Source organism: Hippocampus comes, unplaced genomic scaffold (assembly GCF_001891065.2).
Source record: "Hippocampus comes isolate QL1 unplaced genomic scaffold, H_comes_QL1_v1.1 scaffold195, whole genome shotgun sequence".
Classification (NCBI taxonomy): Eukaryota; Metazoa; Chordata; class Actinopteri; order Syngnathiformes; family Syngnathidae; genus Hippocampus; species Hippocampus comes.
In genome coordinates this window covers 100,810-119,841 of record NW_017806076.1, presented here as the reverse complement: position 1 = coordinate 119,841, position 19,032 = coordinate 100,810, and the positions used below count along the sequence as shown (strand labels likewise).

At 43.3% G+C, this 19,032-nt stretch overlaps 1 long non-coding RNA gene across 1 annotated transcript in view; it reads left to right on the top strand.

Moving 5' to 3' along the window:
• The first annotated feature begins 2,125 nt into the window (after window positions 1-2,125).
• The window catches only part of LOC109530726 (uncharacterized), a 34,522-nt gene continuing 17,615 nt past the window's right edge, over window positions 2,126-19,032 (top strand). The window contains exons 1-2 of the long non-coding RNA XR_002171061.1: window positions 2,126-2,338; window positions 13,297-13,393. This is a non-coding gene — a long non-coding RNA (uncharacterized LOC109530726). The remainder of the gene's footprint in view (window positions 2,339-13,296; window positions 13,394-19,032) is intronic.

Below are 19,032 nucleotides of genomic sequence, written 5' to 3'. Positions count from 1 at the left end.
ATACGACATTGTTCCAGTCTTCATATGTACTGCACATGACCGAAGGTACGTTACCCCCCTCCCCCCCCACACTTACACTAAAAGTGACAATCCAAACATTGCACATTATCGAGACCAATGAATACATGCGAATTTGGGAAAACACATTTTGTACAGTCACAGAAAGAATAAGAAAAATCCAAGAGCCACTGCCAATGTGAATATATAGGCTCCGCGTGTTAAGGTCTTATTTGGGGGAGAAAAAAAACCAAAGATGCCAGGGGGCAACAAACCTGTCTTGTAAACATCACAAGTCTGTTATGACTCTATAGGGGCGCGGTGATGTCGTTGAGCACTTTAGGTGAGCCGCGCACGACACGACATAGAGATATGGCCACGAAGTAGTCACCATGCACCAAGTTTGTGTGCAAACTTCAAAACGACGACGAAGAAGCTGTCATGAGAGGCGAGGTCACATGGCGTCTTCTTGTGAATAGAATGTGTTTCCATGGCTGGCAAGATGTGATCAATGGATAAACATGAGTTGGAAATTTGAGTTCGCGTGGCAACATTTTGCGTCACTGCACTTTCAACAAACATGGTCTTGTATTTTTTGCATCGCTTTTTGTGTCATTTCTCAGTCCCCATTATTGTCGTTGCATCAGGGAGATGCTGGCTAGATGCGCCCAATGTGACTATTCATCGCTCATTTGCATCATTAAATAAAATATCTTTATACATCACAATATTAGCCGAGTTGTGAAGAAAAAAAACTCCTTTTCACGGCATTTAACCATTTTACGAGTAAATATGTGATTTTGACAATTTGCAAGCGGTAAATAGTCCTGTGCGTCAGTCTTATTGTCGATAAATACATTACAACAAAGCGACAAAGTCATTGCAATAAATATGTATTCATATTGAAAGTGATAATACCGTCGGAGAATGTGGAAGCGTGCCGTGTCCTCATTAAAAGAAAAAAAAACATCGTATTCGGCGTTTCGACGCATGAAGGAGCCGCTCGTCTTCTACTTCTTCTCTTCATTGTGGTCCAAAGCAACTAAATAAGACAAAGCTGCATTTTAAAACCCCCACTAGTTTAAAAAAATAAGTAGACGGGGTGGGGGGTGGCATTAGTCCGTCTGCGACCACGCAGGCACATGCATACTGACTGGGAAGCGGCTGAATTTGCATATTCGGTTGCGCTAATTGCCTTGGCGTATTTAAATATGGCTGCACGTCGACGTCACTGGACGTGCACGCGCAACCTAACTACTGCCTGAATCAATTAGACAGGGAGGGCTTTCATGATCACAATCGTTATTATAATTATGATTGGATACATTTGCCACATTATGACAGTCAACAAAAAAAAAAGTCACTCGGGTGAATGGATCATTTAGTATTATTATTTTAGTCTTCCAGAAAACTATTGATCGAAATATTTTATTTTGACCCCACAAAAAAAAAAAAAATCTTACTATGGGTTTCACGTCAAACAAAAATGCTTCGCTGTTAGATTAATAGTTCTCAGAACTTCACACCGGAGTTGTGTAGTTGAATGTAATTATAAGGGCGTCCTCTATTTAAGCCCCTTTCAACTAAGGTGTTTCCTTCGCTTTGACTGACGTGCTGCCGTTATTCTGCACGGGGATGTGTATCCGACACACTCGTCTGGGTTCAGCACTTGGTGATGATGTAAATGTGAGTGTGAATGGTTGTCTGTCTCTCTTATGTGCCCGCGGTGATTAATTAGCGACCGGTCCCGGGTGTAGTCTGCCTTTCGGCCAAAAGTCTCCCACGACCCTGAACAGAATAAGCGGAATAGAAAATGGATTTTGAGTGTGTTCTATTTGTGTCTTGTGGTGCAGTGGCAGAGGGAGCACTTTTTTTTTGGTCACAAAAAGAACTTGGGGGGTACTAGTTAGGATTTCTGAGCACGTCCTCACTAAGGATGGACTTAATTCCCCCTCCCTCCCCTCCGCAAATCATCATCATCATCATCGTCATCCCAACCAACTGACAGCAAACTTTGCACGCACTTTGTCTATTTAGTGGCAGTATGGGAAAGTTGTCTCGTGCACCCCCACCCCACACTATCCCCCTCCTCCCTTTTCCATCCATCCCTCCCCTCTCCCCCCCCCAACTCCGTCTATCATGTGCTTAGGATATGATCACACTGTGCTCAGAGGAGCTGCAGCATGCATCAAATGCAGGTTATTCTACAAAGTGCACGGTGTGTTGTCCGCACACCCCACCCCACCTCGCTTTTTATTTTGAACGGGATATTTGAGGGGGATCGTGTTTGACGACGAGTCACCACGGACCACTCATTTCTTTTGACTCACCTCCGTAGAAAGTAAGTGCAACTTTTACGTCTCGTTTTTGTGAATAGAAAAGTTCCAGGATAGAACTATACCTGTCTGGAAACGTGCCCGTGATGTGCACGCGTCGGTTTAATGAGGACTGGTTGAGGCTGAAAATATAGTTTGTTGGTTGTAAATATCTCTTTGACCCACTTTGAGATTGAAGCAGCTTGTGTTTTACTGCTGAAATTGTCATTTTCTATGAGCATCTGCGGCACTTGCCGTATTTGAACAACACATAACAAAAGGTAACACGGTACTATAACCCTTTTCGATACAAACGGCTAGGATGTGTTGCCGATTTTTTTTTCAAGCGTGTCTCGATAGCTAATGATATATGGAGCCTATATTAAGGTGGATCGAAGAGCGCCAATCGTCATTCGACGTCATGAAAGAAAACCATCAAGTCAACTTGTCACGTCACATGCATTACGTTTCTGTTGTGTTATATCATGCTACATCGCAAAGAAAAGTGTCGTTCGCGTATACACTCGCACATTCTTAGAAACAAATGACGTAGGAATTTGATTAAACTTTTTTCTAATCAAGCGTTGAGATGACGTGACCTCTGTTCGTGTGTGCGCGCGTAGGTGCGCGCGCGGGAGGCCCCTTGTGAAGCCTTAATGAGGTGGCCTTCCTAATTTGATCCTCATAATTTGCAATCTGAAGTGGGGGCGTCGAGATCTTAAATCAAGGTTATTACAGGGAAAAAAAACACAAAATACGTGCGTACATTCGTGCTTTTTGGAATTATTTCTGATGTCATCAGTATGTAGACGGTGCCCCATTGTGGAAACGTGTGTGCAAGAGAATCCAAACATAAGCGACAATATCGGTTTTAAAACGTGTAATATTTCATGAACACAGGCAGGCAGTGTGCACGGGTCACATTTGGCTCATTTTTCCACCTGCCGATTTAGCTCCGCCCACTTATGATATTGAAGCGAGCGGGACTCCTTGGAGAGTGGATGGCGTGATTGACAAACATGAATCCCGATTGTCACTCACAAACCAAGAGATTAATTTAATTGGTTTAGATCGTGTTTAATGGTATCAAGACATTTTGCATCCCGATGCGCAATAATGCTCCGCATATTTTGCACTCATGTTTGGAGATGTCGAGCCAACTATACTTACACTTGTGTTTGCGAATGATGGGGAGTAACACGCGCACGCATTGAAGGAGGCGACGGTGCCAATGTAGTCCACGCTGCAGATGCGCTAAAAAAATGGGAGTCGATAAGGATTTTGACGCATGATACAGCAAGCGAGAGCTTCATATTGCTGTTGTAAAAGCAGCCTACATTGTGCAGTTAGCTATCTCCCTTCGGATCGTCTTTTTTTTTTTTTTTTGCACGCGCGCATCCTCTGTTCAAACGCAATACCGTCGCTCTCTCTTCGAGGTAAAATAAGACGAAGAAAAAAAAATCCTAGCCGAGAAAGACGACGTGCACGGCGCTGCTCGCCGCACAAGGCGGACGTTTTCCCTCCAGCGCGGACGTGTGTGGGGAAGAGGATGAGGAGGAGGATGAGAAGGAGGTGGGGGTGTGATTTTGCAATTTGTTTTTCATGACATCACCGTATTTACATGCTCGTGGTCCAAGGCCTTTGACCTCACCGGGGTTGGTCCATATTTTGTCCAGCCTCCCCATCACGCGTTGGGGATGGCCCCTTTACTTCCACAGAGCTTGCTGAGCGAGCGAGGGGCGGCATACACGCCGCCTGCGCGTGGGACCCTCAGGCTGCCGGGCTGCGAGACATCGGCTCTATAGTTCTCCTTTACGTTGGAGGTGTACGGACAATAAGACCCTCAAAAGCAAGCGCCCGACTTCATAATCCGAAACATTTGCGTCCTGATATCCTGCGCTGTTGTTGCACTTTCCACGGGAAATCCGGATTTCCCCTTTCCACTCCTTCACGCCTTCCCTGCGTGGTGGCTTCTCCTCCGGCCTCACAGGATATATATGGCTGCTCCACAACGACTTAATAGAGGCGAACGAGCCTTTTGTGGGATTCAGGCTTATTTGCATTGCAGATGAGGGCCCCTGTGCAAGGATGACTGCACACTGTAGCCGGCCTGCTTCAACTCACTCATATCGCCTCATGTCAAGTGAATGTAACATTAACATTGGGATTATATTTCTTTTTTTTCTCTCTCTCTCGCCCTCTTTCCCATGGAGGAATTTTTGCATCCTGTGTAGAGACCGGCAATGGCAAAAAATGGAATTTAAGGCAGAATGTGTTTTTCAAAAAGGATGTATTTTTTTTTTCGTGCTTAAATGTATTTGAATTCTAAGAAATGGAAAGCTGGAGACCAGAAGCCGAGGTGTGGATGTGGATTATTGCAGAAGATAAGGAAGTGGGTTGTTATCTTTGGTTATCTAGCTGTATGAGTGTTCTGCTCGTCATAAAGCTAGATAACCGAAAGTAAAAACCACTTCCAAACTCATCGAGGACATGCACCATTAATTTCCCTATTTTCTCTGTTTTTCTGGACTTGATACAATCATAGATGTTAATTGTAATTGTTATTTGTCGATAACTTTGTAATGTATGAGACATTCTACATAGCATGCTGCTTATTCTCACATACCAAACTTTCCCAGAGACCAACTGTCCCAGGTTAATATTAATTGTTGCTTGATTATATGATACAGGGGGAACATTTAGGTCCAAACAGTGACATTTAGTGCGTATGTATATTTCCACATGTTCTAGTCAGGCCAGGAAACGGCACTGATATCCCAAAGCAAGGGCCTAATAATTAGGATGTATAGGGGGGCTAACAAAATGTGGAGAGTAGGGGGTCAAGGGGTGTGAGGAGGAAGGCGGTGGCAAAAGATGGGGGAGAGTGGCTGTGTTTGGGGGGCTGGTGGGGGGCAGTCGGGCCAGCTTAATTGATTCCGTTAACCGCAGTGCAGGAGATGTGAACGGCTCGACGATCCCATTCCCACGCTCGGTGGGGGCAAGTGGCAATGCCATGACCGGGCCCAATATGACAGGGCTGCCGGGTCGGAGAGGGTGGGGGAGGATAAATGTAGGGGGAGTTGTCATGAAAAGATGTCAAGTGCACCCTACTCATCTGCATCCCCAAAGAAAGAGGGGAACGTGGAGTAGACTTTGAAAGCCTCACGCCTGTGCCAGTTGTATGCATAATGACATGGCCATTATCTTAGTCGTAGTCGTAGTGATTTTCAAAGGCTTACGCTGCATATGGACCCACTTGAACACACTGCACTTCGGGCCATAGGCATTACGGGACACGATCCAATTTGAATGGATTGACAAGTCTTATGTGCTTTGCTTTAATTGGAACTTGGAGTCTTTTTAAGGGCTAACTCACTTCAGGTCCATCATAATGTGTAGAACACATTATGTACTTGCACATTTTAATTTGAGTCAAAATCAACAACAATCATTTGACGGACTACACCATTTTGAGTGTTTTTAATATTGTGTCCCTTTTGTGTAGCAAAACAAGGTAACCAAACAGCCGACAGGGGTCTTTCTGGTTGCTTCAGTCATCCCTGACACCTTTGAACTGACCTTTATTTATGGTGTGGACAATTTTAAAGAGGAAGTCAACCCAAAAATGTTCTAGATAATAATATGTTGAATGCAGCCCCGCTAGTCTACACATGGCATTCTGATTAATATTACATTTATGGTATATGAGTTAAGCAATAAAATCCACCCACTTTTGTCCATCTCAGCTGGCAGTGGCCATTTTGCCACTTACTGTCGACTGAAAATGACATCCCAGTTAATTAGTGCTCAAGTAACAACCAATCATGGCTCAGGTTCAGAAAACAGGTGAGCCGTGACTGGTCGTTACCTGAGCCCTGAGCAACTGTGATGTCATTTTTAGTCGACAGCAAGGGCCAAAATGGCCACTGCCAGAGATGCACAAAAATGGGTGGATTTTGCTGCTCAACTTGTAGTATACATATGCAATCTTAATCAGAAGGCTGTGTTTAAACTCGTGCATAGAACATGTTAATTTGGGGAAAAAATTGGGTTGACTTCCCCTGTAATACAAACTATTTAATGGCAAATTGTTAGTGATTTGATTTGAACTAGGCTAACACACCCCTTGTCAAGAGTCAGTTTGATTCCTCCACAAATCTGAATCACTGTATAGTTCAACTGCACCATATTTTTCCTTCGCCATTTTCTGATCATTTGTCTGAATTGGGCCTTCAGTGTCATGATTGTTTGCCATCCCTAAAAGTCTTTGAGAAAAGCAGGCTATTTGCCTGACAGAACATTACAGGAAGTGGGCCTGAGCTGTTACGAGTCAAACAAGCGTTATCGTCACTGGTTAAGCCCAAGCAAAGCTTTATGAAAGGGACTAGTGTTTAAATTTGTGTGTGTGTGTGTGTGTGTGTGTGTGTGTGTGTGTGTGTGTGCGTGTGTGTGTGTGTGTGTGTGTTGGGGGCTCAGGGTTGGTGGGGGTGTCACTCTACATGCCAGCCCACAGCTAGCTAAAGCACTTGACCTCTTTCTGCCTGCAGCAACATTACCTAATGTATTTTTCTTCACATTTCTGAGCGTTAATCCTTTTAAATTCATTTGTACTTTATTATCAGAGATTTGATTGAAAGGCAGTAAAGATTCAGAAAGATTCATCCCCACAGCCAAGAAAAGTAATCGAATGACGAAGTGTATTGTTACCAGGAGGGTGCGGCATCTCGTCTCACACACTTGCATGCTCAGACTTGCTCGGTGTCCTTCGGTTAGCTTTCATAAATTAGCCTGGCATTTGTGTGCGTGTGTATGTATTTTTGTAACCCACTCTCTTTTCTACTTTTCATGCCTTTAAATTTTATGAAAAACATTGTTGCCTTTTTTTTTTTTTTACCCTTCTGGTGTTCCTGCTATATTGCTGGAGAGGCCCGGCACCATTTGCGTATACCGTATTACCGTAAATATGACTAGGGATTCTTGTCCGTGCCCCCCTTGCTCGTTCACACCACCACGCTCATTAGTCGTCACATGATTTGAATGCTAACAAAAGCACGGTGACCATGGAAGGTGTTTTTCATATTCATCCAGCAGGAAAACAGCATATTTTACTTTCAAAGCTTTTATGTGCTCACTCTATTCCTCGGCATTGTGAAAACAGAGCGCTGCAGCTTCCACATAATGTGGAACAGCCTTGGTTGAGTTCTCTCACTAAGCATATAAATAGCCTCTATCTGGGTGATGGCTTATCATTTGTTGCTTATTATGCCCCCCCCCCCCCAGGCAATGTATTTTTGCAAAGTTGACATACGGGAAAAAAATGGTTATTCAACAAAAGCTTTCAAATATGTCATCTGAATTTCAACCCAGCCATTCAAAACGACTTCATTCAGTTTTGCCTAAGTGCGCTCGACGGTCTATATGTTGTCCTGTGCATTTTGTGTCCACAGTTAGCTGACCCAGGCCTCTTCAGATAGTGAATCTGCATCTCGTTGATGAAAGGGAACAATAGCTGCGTCTCGTTCAACAACGTCTGTCTGTCTGGGCTGAAGCTTGGTCTCACTCGTTGGCTTTCTGTCTATCTATTTGTCTGTCTGTGTGTGTGTGTGTGTGTGTGTGTGTGTGTGTGTGTGTGTGTGTGTGTGTGTGTGTGTGTGTGTGTGTGTCTCCTGGACATGAACTTGAACTTGAGACAGGCAGCCAGACACCATCTGTGCACCAGGGCTAATGAATTCAGTGCATTCATGGCTGCAGAGCGAGCCTAGGCCACCACCACCCATTGATGAGCAGATGACCCCTATAGTCTGAGTTAGCTCTTCATCACTAATAGAATTCAACAATAGCAGCTGCTTGTAAGGGGACTTTACTTTGCCTGTCCGCCTGAGAAAAAAAAAATGCTAAGTGCATGCGTAGTGGTAGAACTTTGCATCTGTCTGCCTGTGCTTCCAGCTCCTCTTTGTCATTTTACAGTCGTCGTCCCTCGCATGCAGTGGCTCAAAGCACTATTAAAAAGCGCCGGCCTGTTCTTTTATTGGGAGCGCCATCTTGAATTTACTGACTTAATAATTGAAAGGCCTGCTAGATTCCCCTGGAAAAAAAAGGCTAGTAAGTGAATAAGGCATAAACCTTAAACAAGTCAGGCACAATGTGAATTCCTGCAGGCCCTCCTCATCCTCCTCCTCTTCCTCCAGCTCAGGCGTCTGTCACAATCACAGTCGCACGTACGCATGCGTACACACAATAAGGCTTTTCCCTCTGGTTGGTGTCGCCACGGCAACGGTAGGTGAGATCACCGTGCGCATGGCAGCATCAGCCCCTGCCATTGCGGGCCAGGTTCCTGGTTTATGTGTGTGTGTGTGTGTGTGTGTGTGTGTGTGTGTGTGTGTGTGTGTGTGTGTGTGTGTGTGTGTGTGTGTGTGTGTGTGTGTGTGCGCGCGTGTGATTGTGTGCATGAATTTGCTTGCGTGCATGGATGTGTGTGTGTGGGCGGGTGTGCTGAATGCTGTCGGCATCAAACCAAAATGCCACCTCCTCTCCATTGTCTGAATGGGGAGACACATTAGTTATATTTACCTCTATTATGTTCGACTTTCAGAAGAAGTTAAGTTCTTGACATTCAGAGCTTCACGTCCGATACAGGAAGCAAGGCAACGTGCACAAAAGGGTCTCTCTCATGGCTTAACTACCGATCAAAAGGGCTCTTATTAACTTCTGGCAATATCATCTGCGGCCGTCGTCATTTCCAATAATCCATTGAGGAATGTTGCAGTGTTCAGGCCCTTTTTAATGACATCATGCATGGCCACTTGAGCGTCTTGTCGCAAGCAGCGGGCATGCTGTGCTCTGCCATGCTGGACGATCCTCCCCTTCTGATGATTGCAAGGTTGTGCATGTCGGATAGTTAGTTCTCGCGCCCCTCTCTACTGTCAAAAGATGTATTTCACACTTAATTTGGATGGCATTAGGTTGTGTTTTTGTGTGGTGGTCGTGGAAGATTTGCACCGTGATCCGAGTCAACTCGCTTTCGACAAAATCCTCTGGTCTATACTTAGGATGTGTAAAATAATTCACATTAAGCTGCCTGATTTAGTATTCACGACTGAACGGAGTCTAGAATTTAAGCCTCAGGTAATTTGTTAGAATCGGAATATTGTGCTTCTCACACACAGTAGACGCTCTCATCCTGATTGGCTGCAGTCATGGAATAAAAAAATAGCTTTTTTTTTTTTACCTAATAATCTGCCCTCTCCATCATTTTTCATTGCATGAAGAAAAAAAAATGCTTCTTTGAATGAAAACGTAACAAATAATATCATTGGTAGCATTTCACTAAAATCTATTTTTGAAAAAAAAAATCCCATTTGGCTTCACTATCTTCACTGGCCGCAGCATCAGGCGCACTACATAAAATAATAATAATAATAATAATAATAATAATAATAATAATAATAATCATGAAATCTGTGCAAAAGTAATAGCACAGCAGTGGTGCACCATCATACCGTGTGCATAAAAATGCGATCTTTACGCTTAAGCTCTAAAGATGACTGACTGCCATGCATGGCTTCTTGGACGTCTCTGCTCCACTGACTTTTGATCATGCAAATACTACGGTGTATAAATAAATTAGTATAATTGCGCCATGAAATGTGCTTCCAAACGTCCTCGCAGATGAAGAGGTGTAAATAATATATTTTGTGCCAATGCATTATTCATCCTGGACTAATTACAAAACAGTGGCGCCCATACACTCCCCAAAACCCTGCACTACATGCGGAATGTTTTCACCATGCTCGATGTATGCCCACACTTGGTCACCCCCCTGTTTGTATCGCAGAATTTGTAAATTTGTGAGTATTAGGTTAACCTTTGGAAATGTGAAATGAGCTCCTCTCTGTGTATCGTGAAAAAAAAATGGTGGTGAAAAATGTGAAGCCTTATTTGCATTGAAAATTGGTTCACAAAGGGCTCCGACAGAAGCATAATAAATGCTATGCTGGCACGAGTGCAAAGCTGCTTTCCATGAAGCGCGGGATATAGAGGCCTGGTTACATTTGGCATGCAGCAAAGCATTTGAAAAATATATGACGGTGTTCACCATTTAAATTATACGGGTGCTTGGACTGGAGGGCCGGTAGCAGTGCTTATAGAATAGTGAGCAGCAGTTGCTACGCTCGCATTAGCATCTGGCCCTTTTATGTAAATTTGATGAGAAAGGAGTCATGCATATACGCCCGGGCGGGATGTACTCGCCTTAATATCCTTATTAGAGAGTTGGGAATTAAATATTTATAATGCGGGGCTAGGGGTTGGAATGGAAGGGGGCCTGTCCTGTGTTGTCGTGCAGAGTCGAGCTGGAGAAGGGAAGCAATGGGAACGGTGAGGAGGAGCCTGGCTTTCTCTACGCGCCGCCTCAAGGTGCCACCATCTTAAGGCGTTTGGCAGTAGCACGCGCAAGGAGGGTAGACCTAAAATGTCCACTGGCATAGACACCACACGCGCTTGCATACACATTAGATTGGACACGTTTCCTATTGACGGCAAGGCGGCGGTCTGAAAAGTCGCATATTCAATTACAGTGGTCGGTCGCGCTGCATGCTGAGCATTTCATTTGCATGGATTAATGTCCCCGATTACTGTCACCGCGCAGTGTTTTCCATACACGCCATTTATTATTATTAATTTTTTTATTTTTTATTTTTGCCACGGCTCGCTAAGCCAAGTGCTGCTTCCGAGGCATTTTCAGGAGACTATTCATTTCTGTCATTAACCAAATATTTTGCATGTTAATATTTATCAGGTAAAACCACGAAAATTGCAAAATAGGTTTTTATTTGCGGAAACAATTCAGCTTTCAAGTATCATTGTATTATGAATTCCACAGATTATGTGTTTTTGCTCATGTGTATTTTCACAAAAGAGGAATTCTCCATATTAAAAAAGGATGACACCATCAAGCAAAGGAAAGAATCAAGTGGCAGTATGATAAAAACATGTAAATCAGCCCCCGACTCCACACTCAACCTCGTACTGTGCAACACACAAGCACACGCACGGAGCCCGACCTTTTCTTTCCTCTTGATGTGCTCCTTAGGCAACGTATAAAGACGAATATGCGGGAAACTATTCTACTTGAGTTGCACCATACAAGGGCCTATTTTGCAGACACACACACACACACACACACACACACACACACACGTAAACACATCACATACTGATGCATACTATTTGATTCTATATATTGAGTGGTACAGGTTTCCGTTGATGTCATTGTGTTACATTTCTTTGGACCTTTGCATGGACGATTAAGTGGAAGTCAATGAATGATCACGTGTGCACGTTATCGCGTTTTGCATGCACATTATCATTGTGCCCTGCCACCCCCACCCCCACCCCCCAACCCCTGCCATCATGATGAGTGGTACAAACGTGCTGCCCACAAAGGGACAATAATTAAACGGCTGCTTGTTTGAGCCTAGCGCTCGCTAATGGATTGTTACTAGGAAGGAAATGAGACAGGCGGCACTGGAGGGGGGAGCGGTGTGTCAAATCAGACCTGGACGTATAAGAATAATGAAGCACCGAAGGCTACCTTCCATCAACTAATAATAGGTGTTTAGCCTTAGTTTACTTTCCTCTTCTATGTGTTTACAAGACGTCAGTTCGGTAGCAAATCTGCTCGTTTACCGTGCTGTGCATCATCACTCTGATGTTATCTTGGAAATCCGAGGTTGACTTGGCACCGTGATGACCAGTGCGGCCACCACAACCATAAATAATACAGGCGACAAACAGTGAATGAGGTGCTCGCAATAGGGCGAAGGTGTGAGATGGGATGAAACATGCCACACAAGCCGCAAAGAGAATGAATGGACAGAAAATGCAGGAGGGAAGCTTGGGTGGGAGTGCAGAATGCTTTTCCAAAACCCTGCCTTAGGGCTTCACGAACAGACACACACACGCACACACACGCACACACACTGAGAGGTTGGCCCACAAGTAGAACATTACGCTGGGGAATGAGAATACGTTTCAGATAAAGATATCTGTCAGACGTGTGTGTCCCTTGAGTCCTTTGCTCATCACTGTTTGTAATTTACTTGTTTTGTTTCTCTCAACCTATTTTGTCTTTGATGATCTAAAACACGAATAAAGTATAATTCAACCAAAGAATTCCATGTGGTGATATTGGTGTGTGTGTGTGTGTGTGTGTGTGTGTGTGTGTGTGTGTGTGTGTGTGTGTGTGTGTGTGTGTGTGTGCGCGCGCGCGCGCATTATATCACAGGAGCCTGAAATTAACGCAAAAGGACAAATTCTTCATTGCAATATTTCTGCATGTATTTCTTTTATATCAACACCACTATAAAAATATGCAGCCGCTCAAAAACAATAAGCTTTATTAAAACAAAGAGGAAAAAAAAACAGACCAACCAAAAATATTTAAGGGGTATTTTTTTTTCTACTGTCTACTGGCCATATCGACTTTCAAGGCAAGGGTAAACAGCATAACATTTTTTTAGCTAAACAACATCAAAATACCTGTGATGCAAACAGAGCAAATGGTTTAATTGTTATTGCCATGGCGACCGCATCCACTAGTCTCCAAAATATGGTGGACAAGCCAGGATGCGCCTTGTTGTGTTAGCATTAGCATGTGCGCTCATACTTTTGTGGGCATTACTTGTGCAAAAATGCTAGCACAATGCTTATTTAATAATCTGCAGTTGGTTCGCTTTTAGTGTTGCTTCTTCAGCTTCATGCTGTGTCTTTAATTCTTAATAAATGCATCGTATCACTTTACAACTGTCAGGGAGGGAGGAGTCACGGGCCCACTCTATGATTAGCATACATGACTTCAATTTTCATATTTTGAAACCTGAAAATCCCGACTTCACACCACCTTCCACGACTTTATCTAAACTGGATGTTACCCTTATTTTAATCATTTTCTCTTGTTAAACATCCTCTTCTTTCATTGCTGCAGTGATGAAGAACTGGAGCTGCGAAAGACGCCGCGTATACGGCAGGAGGAGGACATCCACCTGACATTTGGAATTTTCTTTTCACTGCACCTGTCCGAGGTAAGGTCCAAAAAAAGAAAAATAAGTAGGATTTTGTTTGTCAGTTGGATCATATTGATTAAATAACATAGGAGTAGTCGTACCGAGGGAACCTTAAACCAAGCCATATAATTCAAGGGAAAAATGAGAGGAAATGTAGCCAAGTGAAAATATACATGTATGTACAGTATATGCCTGATGAGGGTAAGCAGTTTCGAAAATGGAGGGGCTGATAAATGGATGAATCAGCATTTTCGTATTCATCGTCACACTTGACAGACACACACACACACACACACATACACCCCCCCCCATATACACACAGACACTGAGCACCAGTATTTAGAGTATGTCTCGACATTCCATATCTGCCCTTAGTGCCTTTCTTATTCCAAAACCTAATCTGAACTTTTTTCTCAAGAACTACAAAAATCACTTAAAATGTATTAATATTTTCATCCCAATTCAAATACTACTACTACAACTAACACTACTACTACTACTACTACTACTAATAATAATAATATAACGTCGATATTTTTTTATGACTGGTATATCACCGTCACTGATCAGAGTTGTTTTACCCCTTTGATATTATTTCAAAATGAATAATGGGCTTTGTGATTCTTCTCCTGTGTGCTCATCTCTGCTGATGTGCTTGATGTGTGCTAGCACGCGAATACCGTCGGAAATGTTAGCGGTGGTCCACAGTACGTGCCAAAAGACATTAGAACAGTTGCCCGGTTGTGATTGTGGGCACAGTCATGTCCAGTCACCACTTCCGGGCTCCATAGTTTATGCTAAGGTTGGCAAGGCCAGGAAGCGGGGATCCATCGGTCATCATCACATTAACAACATACACATACGCACACACACGCACACACACGCACACACACACACACACACACACACACACACACACACACACACACACACACACACACACACACACACACACACACCTCTAAATGTGCAGAAGTGATTTTAAAGCATTTCCTCGGGCTGTGGAAATCCATGCGGTAACACTAATTGGTCTCATTTATGTCCCGTGGAGGACATACTCGGTTTTCAATTAGGCCCGTCCGTCAATTTTTAGATGTGAAATTTGATGTCACTGAAGAGAGACAAATCACTTCAATAAGTCCATCGGGTCAGACGAGAAATGTTTATTCGCCCGTAGCGGGAGGTCATTTAGTGAGGTTTTTGTCAAATTTGAAACTTTGTCACTGAGCCAAGGGGAGCTCGAGATTGTGTTCACGTCAAAATTAGGCACAGTTTGCGAGCAGCACAAGCAAGTATAAATGAAATGGCTCATTTGTGGTCATAATATTAGGGACACTTGCACAGTTGAATAAAATAAAACACAAGAGCTGTATCAAAATTTCCATAGAACTCCACTGCGTATTCTTGGCAATCTTTAACATCAATATTAAGAAGCAAAGGCTGACAGCAGGACCCTTTTTGCACAAAAAGGGTCCTGCTGAAAAGATTTGATCAAGCTGCTAGTCAAATGTTGAGGACGCTTCAGGAGAGAGTTGCTATGTCAGCGCAAATGGCATTCAATTTGATCATGTGACGTCTTGCCTATCCCCCCCCCCCCATGGTCCGAGGACAAACCGATTAAACAAGCTATTAACTGTGAGTACAGTATTTAACTTGCATAGTCAAGTTTGACTGTTGAAATTACTTCTTCATGCATAAATCAGCATTGTCGAAGTAGCCATTCAAAATGGCCGCACCAAATAGACCTCAATCAAAAAAACAAACAAAAAAAAAGAAAGAGAAAACACACACACACACACACACACACACGCACACACACACACACACACACACACACACACTACATGTCACACGCATACGGTACATTTTCCACTTCTTTCTCTGAAAATAATAGCTGACCATCACCATCTCCGGCCAGCGTGGAACCATCAAAGGGCAGCTTCTATATATTTCTTTCATATTTGCAAGTGCATGTGGTATAAACAACAACAGAGAACAAAAGATGTCAGCAGGTAGCGGGCCTTAATGGTCCAAACCCAAGAACAGAATAGATGGTCATAAAAAAAAAAAAAAAAAATGAAATCCAGAATGATCACAACACAATGATTCCAAAAGGAAATAAATGCGAGGGACAAACATAGAAAGGGGAAAATCGTATGAACCGTTATTGATGAAGCTGCGCCGTTGCAAAATTTTGGTTGTGAATGATGTCATTTCCATCTACAGTTCTCCCGTTCATATGCCAGGTAAGTCCACATTTCACGCTTGGGTGAAGCTCTTTAGCCTTGCAACATGCTGCCAATGCTCATGCCTCTTAGCGATAACACAATGTCAATTACATGCAGAGAAACCTGCGCAAAAGCGTCCACATCTGCATCGCCCTCATGCACTATATTGTGATTTTCTTTTTTTAAATCTTTAATTGGAGCCTACAAGTGTATCTTTTAGTGGAAAATGTTGAATCCGAGACAGACAAAACAGAGGTTAACAAACACTATCTTAAAATCTGACGCCGATTTCAGCAGACTGTATAACAGCGCAGGGGGGTTTCTTGTGCATCACCACGCGAGCAGAACAAAGGATGTGCACATTGTGAAATCATGCAAATGAATGCAAATCACTCGCAGCAAGGAATGGCAAAGGGGGGGGGGGGAGGGTGGAGGAGGAGTTTGCACATGCAGAGAAGGATGCCAGTGACTTTGTACACAAGGTGTAGGACAAACCTGCTCTATGTCTAAAAAATGTCATCTATATTTCAGCTTTACATCAAGTACTGTAATTGTTCCCAATATTTAATCAACATACAGATCACCGTGCGATTTAGCTGTCTCCTCCCAGATGCAGAAAATGCTAGAATAATAAAGCTGCCCGCATTGTGCCTGCACCTTCGTCAAATGCGGAGCACAAAAAAAAAAAACAACATGATTTTTCAACCCAGCATCCAAATAAAAACCTGCCTCTATACATTTTTTTACCTGACTGGTGTGTATGAATATTTGCAAAAAAATAATTAAAATAAAAGATAAAAAATGCAGCCGGCAAAGCTATTTTCATCAATGTGTTCAGAGTCTATTTGGGTCTCTAAATGTCTCTTCACATTTATTATAAATAATACACCTGCGTGTTTATGAGTCACACAACATTATTGCTCTGTCTAAAGTTGTTATAAATGGCACATCCGTCTGTGTAGTGTAACGAACGTCTAGAATTTGGATATTTACCTCAATTGGATCTAATCCTGATAACAACACCATTTGCAATGAAAGGAAGACACTTTTCCTTGAACTGCAACGGCTTCATGGCCACACAAACAGCAGCGGATGTTTGGATATCTATTTTGAACACATCATAGGCAGAGAGAGAGACGCTCGCAGACAAGACATTGGCAATTGTGCATAATGATGATAACCTTCTCGCATGTCTAATGGGGTGGATACCGCCGACAGAAGCCGGCTGCTCGGAGCTCCTGCTGTGTGTTGTTCCGCGTACAGGAGGTGTAAACTGTAGCGCTCCATAATGATGCATTAATTGCAGCCCGCGCCATTCGTCAGTGTTTGGGCTCCTCGCCGAGGCTACTGAAAGGCCCAGGATGCGATCGTTAATCTTTGCAGATTATGCATGACCATGCCGTGTTGTAGTTTCAAATCGGCTAGCATTAAATTGTACGTGCGGCTTGAGATGCGGGAGAGGAAAAGCGGCAGTTATGCAAAGCTCAAATATTCAAGGCATCTTTAGCGGCACTAATTGTGTGAAGGCTGTTTGCATTTACACATACGTTACTCCACACTAATTCTTTTTTTTATTTGAAGTATTATTATGATTCAACACATTTTTGTGACATTCAACTTCCACATTTCTCAACCCAATCAAGGCATTCAAAATGTGGCATATCTCACCAATTCAGCCATGCTTGGCATTAACTTCCACATTCAAAATATTCCCAGTTCTCCCAGAATTTCATATTTTTCACCTCCCCCCTCCCAAATATTCAAACTAAAGAGACATGCACTTACAAAATTCCTCATCAGTCCCATTCAAACCACCTTGGGCACTTTTTAATGAATTAATTTTTTTTTTTTTTAATGGAGCGAGATTTCACATTTTCCACATTTCTTGACTAATTCAAACCATTCCAATTCTCACATTCTACATCTCAACATTGGAATTCATTACACTGACATTTCAATTCAATGTTCGAATTCCTACAGACAATGCATTGAGAAGTTGTTTTTGCTTTTTGTGTCAAAGCTATATGCGCACTCCCCCCCTCCCCACCCCCACACACACAAACTGTCCATCTCCCATTTGCTTTTCCAACTCGCCTCTTAATAGAAAGGCACCAAGACGGAGGGGAGGGGAAGTGGATATGAAAATGGAGCGCATGCAGGAATCATAAAAGATGGAAACAAAGGGGCACAGACAGCATACACCGAGAGGGACAGGCAAAAGATGAAGCTCATTTTCCGTGGGCACCCAGTGGCGTCTGCATTGCAGATCGCGGTAATCCCCCCCAACCCTCACCACCCCCCGCCCAGAATGCATCCCTGAGCTTAAAGGGTGGGGGGGAATATGTGGGTGGACAAGGGATGGGTTTATGCTGTCTCTGCTTTGGTACACTTTGTTTTTTTTTCCCCCCCTCTCCTCCCCTTACTGAAATATATTTTCTGTCTGCATCAAATGTCAAGTTAATTTCCTGGGTGCTATGAGCGATATGTCGTCCCCTTCGCTATGTGTAGCAGGGTGCCGAGCGTGCCACTGTGTGTGTGCGAGTGAGTGTGTGTGTGTGTGTGTGTGTGTGTGTGTGTGTGTGTGTGTGTGTGTGTGTGTGTGTGTGTGTGTGTGTGGCGGACGGGGGCATGGCAAAGCAAGAGATGAGGGTTGCTGAGGGTAGCTTCGGTACAGTATCTATAAATTGGCTCCCTGTGAAGGGCTGGAAAAGTGTGCATGTTGAACGTGCACATGCATTGATATATTCGTGTGTGTGTGTGTGTGTGTGTGTGTGTGTGTGTGTGTGTGTGTGTGTGCGTGTGCTGGCGTGTAAAAATATAATGCAATTATTAATAGATGCTTTTGTCAGTGTTCCTGTTCCCATCTGCCTGTCCTTATTGTGCATTCATATGTTCAGCTCCTTTAAAAGTTCATCTGAATCGAATCCTACACACACATGCACACACACACACACACACACACACACACACACACACACACACACACACACACACACACACACACACACGCACACAAATGAATACTGAGTAATTCAATACCCTGGTACAAAGCAAAAAAAGAATCTTTCACAACAATGCAGAGTAGGGAGATTCGCTGGAGCTTTCTCATTAACTGAGCTCCACTTTCGAGTCGCCAACAAGAAGATGTAAAGTTTATTACCAGCAGGCACATACCATATTTAACCACTTTGCATGGCGATTGATGTCTTTGAGGACGTCCGCCGCCCCTATTTCAGGATGGCTACATTGTAATACAGTATTTACTGCCTATATCATCAGGTACATTTGCAAAATTGCTTGATTTCTCAAAGCTTAATCAAAAATATGCCTCTTTTATATATATATATATATATATATATATAGATAGATAGATAGATAGATATACTGTATACACACACACACACACACACACACACACACACACACACA